Raw genomic sequence first — 10,454 nt, forward strand, 5'->3', positions numbered from 1 at the left:
CTTAGAGTGAAGGCATTCATTGGTGTGTTCAGCGCTGCAGAAGGTAAAAGTGGAACCTCGAGTGTGTTTTATAGTTTGTTACTCTGCCCTGAGATAACCCACTCAACCTTTTATTTTACTGCAATCCATCTAACAAAACAAGAGTTATATTAATATGTTGAGCTGGTATCAGAAGAAAGAAGTTCTTCCTCTTCTGCAGACTTCTTGACCTTTAAAGTGATCTATGCAAAGCGGTATGAGGAGTGATGTTATAGCCTTGAGCAATAGTTTTCTAACTGTCAATAAATCAGATACTTAGATAATCAGATAAAAACCAGATACTTTACAATCCAATTTGTGGCACTCAGTCCAAGCACATTGGTTCTTACTGAAGCAGCCCGTTCTCATTCCCAGGGCGTCAAATACCGACGCATTGTCATGGCCGTCATCGTTCGATACCGCCGCACAAGGCACCCTTTAGCGCCTGTATGAGACGAACTGGGCTTTCCATTAACTACCATGTAAACACTCGGAGAAAGTGCTGTGGTGGTGTAGCAAAAGAGACATAAAGGGCGGGCAGGAGGAGATGTGGATGGGTCCAACAAACACTAGATTTTCATCCAGGAGACTACTGTTGGTGTCCCATGCGTTAAGTTTTCACTTTCACGTGTCAATCAGCTGTTCGTTTGTGTCCCGTGTTCACAACGTCAATCACATTTTCACTGTAAACAAAGTTGTTTTAAACCCAACCATGTTGTTTTTCCTAAACCTAACTACGTGATTTTGTTGCATAAACCTAAACAAATGTTTTAGTTTGATTCACAACGTTAAGCATGTGTTAACTGTGACCAAAAAGTGATGCCAAGGGGTTTGACAAAGTGTCAGTATGTGACGAGTTGGGATGAGAATGTGTTGTCTGAAAACATGAATCTTTAAAAACAAGTCACAAATATAAAGTTTAATTTAAAAAAAAAAAAAAAAGGCGAAATAGTTTCCTAAAGCAGCTGGGCATTGTTTTCAGCAAATATTACTCAAACAGAAGTAAATAGTGCTTTCGTTGGGGACTATTTTTAGTGGCGTATTAACACACATTTGTTTCTCTAGTCTGTATTTACAGCAGCAGGACGGTGTTTGTTGGATTTACTCAAAATAAACTACAGTACCCATGTTCATTAATGTCACCCAGTGCAATAGTGTGGCTTATTTATGTGTGTTTTAGCAGTTTTTGGACAACAATGGGCTCTGTGGAACAGATAAATACCAGGCTTTAGCTACACAGGCAATGCTTCACTGAAGGATCAATTCCTTGTTGCTTTTGGTCTTTTCATTGGATGTGTTAATGATAAGTATATAAAAAACAACAACAACTATAGAATAGAGCCAGCCTTATCCTTTAAAATGCCGAAACTTCAATTTGCAATGGTACAAAAGAATGAAAGGATTATATGCAAAGTACCAAGAAGAAATAGCTGAAAACTAATCCAGTTTCTGACTCATTTGATTGGTGGTTTCAATCAATAACAATCTAGTTTGCGGCTGTTTGATTGACAATATAACCAACAACTTATTATCTTTCTTTCTTTCTTATTACTTTGCCTTGAAGTCTTTCCTTCAACAGAAGAATGAGACAGAATACCGTGGAATAAATAGTTTCACTGCCTGTTTTGTCTGCTGTGCACCTTTGAATGTTGACGAAACACACCAATCACACGATCTTCCTCAGCAGATGAAGTTTTAAAGTTTCTTTACCTCCACTGTCTTCATTCTCTTACGTACTCTGAAAACCAGATGCAGCATTAGACACATCTGCGGTACCGCGGCTGAATTAACAACCCGGCAAAGTAGGCATCTTCCCCGAGGGCCCCAGGCTGTCTGGATGACAATTACTGAGTGGTAATTTGTTTAATTACAAATCTTTAGGTAATACACACTTGTAAAACACAACACTGGAATGGTACGGGCCCTTAGGTGGCTTCAGCTTTTTCACCTTGTTAGTCTTTGATGCCCTGTCTTATAGACTGTGTCAAAATCTACTGATACCTGAAGATCTGCCATGTAGTCTGTACAATGTAAACACATTTATGTAAATATGCAACGCTCAAAGCTAGTGACATAGAATAAAAAGTGAGAAAGACTGCTTATAGGCGGGATAAAGAATGAAAAGACACACACCAGGCGGGTGTGAGGGGAGGTGGATGGGTCCAACAAACACAGAACTTTTAACCAGGAGACTGGTGTTCGAGACCGGTGTTTTGTTTTGTAAGTTACGTTTTTCAGTGATGTTTGTCACTTGACTTTTCCGTACTTATGTTACGTTGTTTCCATATGTATTTTACTGAGTTTACGCTCTTATTTTAACCTAACTAAGTGGTTTTGTTGCCTAAACTTAAGCGAGTAGTTTTGTTGCCTCAACCTAACTGCGGACGTTGCTGTGGTTTTGTTGCATGGTGTAAAAATGACATGCGAAATGTGGCGTGCAAATGACATAAAAGCCAAAAATGCGTCCTTGTGACATGCGGAATGTCCGTGTAATGTCGTGCTATTTATACGCCTTCTCGTGAGACCGGGTTGGTTCAGCACTTGTGATCTAACAGTTTGGTTTACTTCACAATGAATATTACAGCCTCACAGAACTGCTGGCATGGCGATAGAGTCCTTGGTGGAATGGTGAAGGTGATGCAACTACAATGCTTGGTTCAGGTTAGGAAAGGACATTTAGACATGTTACAGTCGGAAGAATGCAGGTGTGAATCATAAAGATGGCTGAATTCCATTTAGCTGCCTCAGTTTCAGGGTGCCTGTATTGTGCATGCTGGCGTTTTCATCCACCTGTTTTTATGTGCCTTTTCAATTTGCACAACCTGAGTGGAGAGACAATGGAAAGCGGAAATAAATTAATCATGAAGCACACGAAGCATGAGACTTAAACGTCACTCAAGCTTCCACTGAATAGGCGAACAATGACTGTATCCTCAAATTAATAAATTAAATATATATAAATTTCATATTACCTTCATGTTTTCCACATTGTTTTCCATTGTTTGAGGTACGACTGGCCCTCTTTTAATTACGTCATCTTGTTGCGTTGTCTCTTATCCAAGTACAGGCTGTTCTCATGCACCGTTCGTAGCTATACCTACGAAAAGTAATGCACTGTAATTCGTATATATCCCATATAATAAATTAGTATGTAATCCACGTAATTGTGAACCAGGAAGTAAAGAGTGATAGAGAGGAGGTCGGGGTGGATCGGTGGGTCAATAGGCACCAGACTTTCGCCGAGGAGGCCGGTGTTCCAACACGTTCTCATCCCAAATCGTCACATACCCCCACTTTACCACACCCTTTGGCGTCACTTTAGGATTAGGCAACAAAACCACTATAGTTAGGTTTAGGAAAGAACTATATGGTTGGGCTTAAAACAGTGGTCTCCTGGATGAAAGCCCTGTGTTTGTTGGACCCATCCATCTCCCCTCCCACCCGCCCGGTGTGTCTTTTCATTCCTTAAACCACGTCACCACAGTCCCAGCACACTGTTCCTGTGCGTTTACTGTTTCCGCAGATCATAGTTAATGGAACGCCCGATGCGTGTCATACCAGCGCTGAAGGGTGCCTTGTACAGCGGTACCGAACGCCATCGGCCGTGATAAAGCTTTGGTATTTGACGCCCTTTGAATGAGAACGAGCCAGGTGTATGGAACCAGAAATCAACATTGGTTTATTTTTCACGTAACTTCCAAACTCAAGTTACTCCACTTCCGTGTTATTTAAACCCAAACCACAATCTTGCTCTAACTAGTTTTGTTGCCTAAACGTAAGTTTGTTTTGAAAAGACTGGAATCGGAAATTGACACGTGCATCACGTGTCGTTGGAAAATGAAAAATGAGGAATAACCTTTCGTAAGATATCATACGAACTGTTGTATGAGGACACATTGACACTTAACAGCAGTGGATGCAATCGCACATCACTCTGCATTTTTCTGGAAATTTGTTTCAATTTTGCACCAAATTTGGAGGGAAAATAATCTGTTATGGATTACTTGGACACATGAATAGAACGGTAACATAGACAGTGTCAAAATGTCAAGATGTCTGCTGTGAAAAATGCTTATTATTCAGAAATACTGGTTGGTTTTGGGGCTCTGGGCAAAATAGGTTTGGGGAATATGTGTGGGTGTGGGGAGCTCACAGCTCATTTCTGCCCCGGGGCTTCCCTGTGGGTTGATCCGACCCTGTGCAATCTGTCTATGACTTGTCTTTTTGTGTACATTTAATAAGAAAAAACAATATAATAGTGATGATTTCAGGAAAAACAAAGTATGTTTTGGTATGAGCACATAAGAATAGCCTATTATATGCTTGGATTGTTGTTCCCTTCCCACCCGTGATATACCTCACTCGGTTTAGACTCATCCTGTGGCCTCACGTGTCAGACTCAGATCCGGAACTGAAGCCATACAAACACTTAACAGCCCTGAGAAACACATCTGGCTGCAGGTGTTTGCTATTCACTGCTTCCCTCTGATGAGGTAGAGCTGAAATAAAATATGAAATGCTTACAAGCAGACGTGCCATTCAGTGAACGTGCCATTCAAAACAAACAGGATCAGATGGCCACATGCACATGAAATGAATACATACGGTGAACTCATTACCGTCCTGCTTATTTTACAAATCCCACCCAGCAAATGACCTATTTAGCCACTGTTTAGCCTGTGCTTGTGTTTCAGTCACCTGACTTTCTTTAAGATATAGGCTTAGGTGAAATCGTACGCTTGTGGGTCTGTAAAAAACACGTGCACACACCCAAAACAATTCTTGTGTGTCATGTTGATTTTTTATCATACGTTTGGCATTTAAATCATAGCAAGATCCACGAGAAGCTCCCTTATTTCACCTCATTTTCGACCTCATCTCTCAGTTGTCATGTTTGCAGGAAAACTTTCTTTATCACACACACCTCTGTGCAACCCTCCTGAGCTTTGTGGCTGTCTCCCGCAGGTCGTTGCGCTCAGAGACTTTTAATGGCTCAGGACCAACCGCCACACTTAGATCTGCCTGATAGAGCCGACTCTATCTGATCGACCTGAAACATCCCGACTCAACAAACAGACATTTAAATCACACAATCTGGGCAGCATCACAAAACCCGTGAGAGTGCCAGCTGTAATCTGACGCTCCAGTTTTAACACTGGCAGGAAAGTGAAGCCCTCATCAAAGGCCGTGCTGTGATTTGATCCTCAGTGAGTAATGTTTCCAAAAGCCAGAAACCTCAATTTTACAATACTAAAAAGATTGTTTATGTGTTGCCACAGATGATATTTGTAGTAGGCCTACAGATTATTAGATGCAGATTATTAAAAGAGCAGGGTTTGTTTCTCTGGATGATTTCTTCTGAAATTGAAAATAAATAAACCTATTTCATTTTAAAGTGAGAAGATTTCTTCTTGAAGTCTCTGTCTGCATCTTTTGGTGGGCTGGAAACCTGTAAAAATTCACAGAGTGAGAAGGGAAAACAACAGGCCGACTTATTGTGTATGTATGAAACCCCACCCTGTATTAACAGAACAACAGAGCAGCACTGCTTTTCTTTAACGTGCCCTTGTCAAGGGTGTCAGTCAGTGGAAACTGTAACTATTTTCTATATTTTCACACATTTCATGTAGGCTATGGACGCCTGTTGGGGGTGCTGAGAGAAAGTCAGTCTAGCCTATATAATAACGCCATATAAATGCTGCATGACATTCATGTTTTTTGCTATAATTTGAGTGACGAGGACCATCTATATTTAAAAGGCTAGTTATTAACAACATTTTACACTCATTTTCAGGTTTCCCCCTGGGTTTTTAGAGGGTTTAGGTGTTCCCCAGGGAATTTGAAAGTATTTGACTCAAAACTATGCAATTTTACATCATTTTGGACCATTATTAATTGCTATAGATAATGCCCAAAAAACTTAAAGACAAAACTTGCTATAATAATTATTTTATTATATAGCCTACATAATCCCAGCCGTCTTCCGGCAATGTTTGCCCCTTAAAACCATATTCTGTAAATCAAAAGAGCAGATTCAGAAAGCTGAATCCTGATTTTAGAAAAGCTAACTTGAATTCAATCGGTTTGTCGAAGCAGCCACAACAACACAGTCAACAACACGGAGCTAATGCATGAGAACTACGAGGACAGGAAGAGGGAATGCGGTGTATGGATGACCCATAACCAGGTTACTATAGTTAATAATAATGCAGCATACAGCCATTTCATACAGGAGATGAGGAGACAGTCTCCGTGGAGGCAGTATAAAATATGTTCTAATGATATATATTTTCTAAAGTTCCATTGTAGTTTAACAATATGGCTACAGAAAAAAAGTGCTGCAGCTCTCCCAGCACCCCACTTCGTTTTCCTGCGCCGACATGGCTGCATTGATGCTAACTTGACGCATTTAATATTGCCGCTCTTCACAGTGACCACTAGAGGGCACTCGTGATTTTAAATCAACAGATCAACATCTCCTAGCATCAACATAGAGGTAGACTCAGGAACTGATAACGCCGAATTCACACCAGAGCAGCAGCAAAGTGCGGCCTGCGACAAACCACCATGCGATATTTATGAAAAGCTGCGAAGGCCGCTCCCGAGCTCAGCGAGCAGCAGCCGTTTGATTCTACAGCGAAGTGCGGCAAAACTAAAAGTTGGGAATGGTTTAACATTTAGCGGCGAAGTGCAGCCAGAAAATACCCGCAGCTATTCAGTAAACAGATCCTGTGACATGTTGACCTCCTATGTTACAAAGAATTCCCTCCGAACCTGAAACACATGAATACGCCTCCCGGCCGCAGAAAAATGGAATTGTCGTGCTGCTGCCTGGTGTGAATTCAGCGTAATGCTTAAAAAATGATTCAGGTCAAACAACTGGTAAATAAAAATGTCCTGTTGCTAACTTGACTTGTGTATTTATAATCACAAGTTTGAATGTCCTCCAGTGGTCACAGGCAGGAACTGCATCATAGAATTTGTCAAGCTAGTGCCATTGCAGACTTTCGTAGCAATAATACAGTTATCAATACTGATTATATTCCTTAGAGATATCAATAAGACATTTATGTGTTAATAATAGTATCTGTATTTCTAATGTTTGTTTTAAAACTATATAATTACCTGCATCATATAATGTGCAAAAAAAGTGTACATTTCCCAGAAGTGTCCTCAAGCATGTGGACTGTAAATTCAAGATATGATACAGAATAATGCAGATGTCTCTGTTTATATTGTAATAAAACACCTTTTATTAGGCTAAAGAATCAGGCTGATATATTTTCCTAATAAAATAATATAGTGTTTGAAAATACACTGAATAAGTTAGTTGATAGGCTGTAAAATTTGGTTAAAATTAATATTAAAGCAGAAAAATATAGTTAGTGTGAAAAATCAAAATAAGAACTGGACGGTTTTTCATTTCTTAATGTTCGACTGGATTATTTGCCGTACACTGTATGAGCAGCAATTCTGAACATAAGAGTCAGTTTCATTTAAACATGAAGTTTGATAATTTGGTCTGATAAAGAATCCATAATGAGCAGTAATGACAGACTTTCTGTTTGGAGATAATGGTGGCATTGTGCTGCCCCCCTGTGCTCACTGTGTCACACTGCAGAACAGCTGACCGCCTGAGTTACTTTGCTGATCCAAATTATTAATACAAAATATAATCAACTTCTATATTATGATAGCCCCACCTTTACCAGCTGCAACATTAAAGTGATTATTACACATTAATGCATCAATAATTATAATCCATTGATTCTGAAATGGGCCATTCTACATAATGAGTATTTTGGTACTTTAAGTACATTTTCATGCTTTTGAATAATTTTGAATGAACTATATACTTGTAAAAGAGTATTGCAACTTTTAAGTTAGTGCCAACAGAAGTTGTATTTGCATTTTAAAGGGACTGTTTGTAACTTTTTAAGCGTATAAATGTAGCGGGTCGCTACACATGCGCGTTCGCATATGCTCGCTCGCGTGTGGCCGGAGCCTCGTCTCCACTGCCTGCTTACCGACACAGTGCGCGTTCTCGCGTACTCGCGTACTCGCTCCACCTCTACTAGACGTGAACGCGCGCTCACTCCACACTGCAGAAGAGTTAGTTTAGCTCTGAGACTATCTAGTGAACGTACAGGGGACGTTTGTGCAGAAATAAATGCTGCAGCTCCTCCAGACCAACAGAGGTTTCCCGTGTCTTGTGAAGTGACGGAGCTCCTCCACGTGTTACGTTGTCGTCTCGTTACCGACCGGGTGCCGGTGTCTCCCTGTGGCTGCCGGCTGCGGTCGGGAGGCGATAACGTACCTCGTTGAGTAGCCCCGCTGCCTGAGCCTGCGCTGAGGCAGAAAAAGCCAACACTACGATCAGCAGTGATTCATGGAGAGACTTTCGTCTGGTCAGCTAACATTACTGCCAAGCAGCTGAAATATAGAGTGATATTGTGCTTTTAGCTGACGTGTGTCGCCTCTCTGTTTTGAGCGATGCTCGTCCATGTCTATTTAGAGCGAGCAAGCACAAGCCCGATGCTGACTTTCGTTGATTTCAAGGCCACAGGTGTCGCTGTTAACAAGCATTTCTGAAAGTTACAAATTGTCCCTTTAAATGTTTGACGTTACTGAGTTTATCATAACTTGCTGAAATAAATGATGAATGACTCTGATGTAAAAGAAAGTTTTTTTAGACATTCAGTCAGCATTACATACTGTATGTATGTAATGCTGACTGAATTTCATTAGCCTACAGATTTAAATGCCACTGTTTTGCTTTCATTTCCTATACACTTGCCTCATTTTGTACTTCTAGACTGTTTTAACTTTATGCTTAAAGACCAAAATGTTCTGTCCTGACAGACTAAAATACCTTTATCATTTGGTATTATTTAGACCTTTACTAAATCTCAGGGTGAATTTTCCTTTCAACGTTAGAATGTATGAGGCACCTGACATACAATACAAAGAGGTTTGATCCACATTGATCAGGAGTTAGAAGAAACATGCGGAGAACAGAACGAGCTCTGACATCAAAACCAAGACTAGCTGTGCGTTCTAATACCCATATTACCATAATATTTAGTATAAAGATTCAGTATGTCCATGCCAAAGATACCAGGATCTCCTACTACATCCGGTCGCATTTTGCAGTATGCAAGCCAGCATGCTTTTCTTGCTATTCTGACTCACAATCCTCTACGTGGCGGATATATGAGCAGTAGGGTCAAAGGTCAAGGCGCAATATCATGTCAAAGTAGTCCGTCCCAATTGTATGAATACTGCATGTAACAATATGTACTTTTTAAGGTCAGCTGCAGTATGTACTAAAAGTAAAAAGTATGTGATTTGGAACGTAGCCTATATCTTACAGACTCATTATCCATAAGAAGTGTCAATACACTCCCAGACATGTTTAGTTAAGTAAAAACTAAATACCTGCTTGTTTAATTCTTATACTTTTTTTTTATCATTGTAGAATAAAACATGTCTGTGAAGCCTCATCAGGAGAGGTTTGGATTAGTTGATTCAAACAGGTACTTTTTGGGGATTTTCTTTCTTTCTGAATTTCCTCTTGAATATCATGATACTAGGAAGCATTAAGCAAACAAACCCATGAACATATAAAATACCTTATAAACAGTTTTCAACTCAGTCTGAAGTACTATCAGGCTTCCAGCCCAGGGGCCCCAGATTGGCCAAATTACTTTTAATTATTTAAATGTATTCAGAGAAAAAAACAAAAACATTACCCCATACTGGCCCATAAGTAACAGCTGAAAGAACACCATAACCTAAGATCTACTAATGAAAATCTCTAAATTGACTAGATATTTCAAGGTTTAGATTAAAGGCTGTCTCAATGTGTGTGTGTGTGTGTGTGTGTGTGTGTGTGTGTGTGTGTGTGTGTGTGTGTGTGTGTGTATATGCCAGCGCTCCCCGAGTGTGTATGTGTGAGCCATGTAATATTCCTAGCATGCTTTTACACATGCCACTAAATTACTTTTTTTCTGGTAACGTTAAAGCATGATGAGTAAGGGTGGGGGGCCCATACAAAGAGTAGCCTATGGGCCCCTCATCACATCACTCCTCTTCATCCCCTATGGGACATAAGGCTTCAATGAGCTCTCTCCATTGTATTCTGTCCTTGGCAGGATGTTGGGCCTCTCCCCATGACAGGTTCATCTTGTCCAGCTCCTGTATGACAGTTCTGCGCCAGGTGGATTTGGGCCTCCCGGGTTTTCTTTTGCCTGGTGGTGTCCATCTTAAGGCGACTCTCGGGATCCGGTCCTGTTCCATTCTCAGCACATGGCCTAGCCATCTCAGACGTCTGTGTGTAATTTCTCTGATGATGCTCCGGCTACCGGTTTTCTTGTACAGTTGGTGGTTGGAGATTTTATTTGGCCAAAAGATCTGGCATATTTGTCTGAGGCATC

Source organism: Sebastes fasciatus, chromosome 7 (assembly GCF_043250625.1).
Source record: "Sebastes fasciatus isolate fSebFas1 chromosome 7, fSebFas1.pri, whole genome shotgun sequence".
Classification (NCBI taxonomy): Eukaryota; Metazoa; Chordata; class Actinopteri; order Perciformes; family Sebastidae; genus Sebastes; species Sebastes fasciatus.